A 1,330-nucleotide genomic window follows, 5' to 3' on the forward strand; every position below is an offset into this window, starting at 1 on the left:
GGTGGCCATGGGAAATGATGGAGTTGGGTCAGGGGGTTCTGCACCAAAAGGCAGGTTCCCACTGGATTTGGCAGAGCTGGGGTTCCTAAGGCACCCATGGGAGCTGGTGTGGGGCAGGGGATGGATTCATTGGGGAATAGGGTGCCCCGGGAGCCCTTGCCATGAGACCAGTGTCCCCAGACCATGGCAGAGCCCACAGCACCACGTTCTCATCTCCTGGGGGTCCCCAGCCAGCTGCCCCTGCTCACCCACCCTCATCCCCCTCTGCCCGCAGGCTGCAGGAGGACCGGGAGCATGAGAGGGCCACCTCCCCGGGTGATGAGTGCTCTGGTCCTGAGAAGGGATCTGACCCTGACCCCAAACCCAGAGGCCTGAGTGAGTCCAGAGGGGTTTGTCAGGAATGGGGGCGTCCTGCTGGGGGGCTGCCGTGACGGTGCCGGGGGGCAGAGGCTCGTGCTGGAACGGGAGCCAGGGCTGGAGGCCAGTGGGGCGGTGGGGGAACCCTCACATTGGAGGTGCCCAATTCCCCTGGGAGGGGCTCGGCTGCAGTTCCTGCATCAGGTGACCTCCGTGGCCAAAACCCTACACTGTGAGCAGCACAGGGACTGATCCCTCCGGGGACGGCGCCAGGACATCACCCCGGCTGGCTCCTTTCCCTCCTCTTCCCCGTTTCCCAGCGAGCTCCAGGAATGACCCATTTCCAAGGAACCGGCGCGGAGGGACCGCTGGCTCCCCACACCCACCACTGGGTCGCCCCCTTTCTCGGGAGCTGAATACAAGCTCCCCGCTGCAATGCTGAGGCCACCCCAGTCCCCTCTGGCGCTTGCTCTGGGGGGAGATTTTGGGGGGGCGGATCCAGGGAAGATGCTGGGGCGGCGGTTGCCAGGGCAGCGGTAGCAGAGAATGGCGGGATGCTCCAGAGATGTGCAGGGAAGGGGAAAAAGAGAGCCGGGAGCTTCACCGGGCGATTTGAAGGGACAGAAGTCGGTCAGATCCACGGTGGCTCCTGGCAGAGGCCGGCTGTGACCTGGGATCGCAGCACCTCAGTCAGAGAATAACGGCGTTCAGCGCTGAGCCCCGATTTGGAAAGTGCTGAAACCAGCGGCAAGTGGGAGGATGTTCCAGGAGGAAGCAGGAGGGAGCGAGCGGGGCTGGCATGCGCCCAGTGCAGCTGCCCTGCTCCTTGGGGAGGTTTTGGGATAAAGCCGAGCGGGTTCGGCACCGGGGAAGGGGCTGGAGCCTTTCCCTCACTCCATGCCTGCTCCAGCTTCTCCGTTGGGCCCAGCCAGAGGGAACAGGGGGCATTGGGAGACCCCAAGAATCACCTCAC

Source organism: Corvus brachyrhynchos, unplaced genomic scaffold (genome assembly GCF_000691975.1).
Source record: "Corvus brachyrhynchos isolate BGI_N302 unplaced genomic scaffold, ASM69197v1 scaffold67, whole genome shotgun sequence".
NCBI classification, from domain to species: domain Eukaryota; kingdom Metazoa; phylum Chordata; class Aves; order Passeriformes; family Corvidae; genus Corvus; species Corvus brachyrhynchos.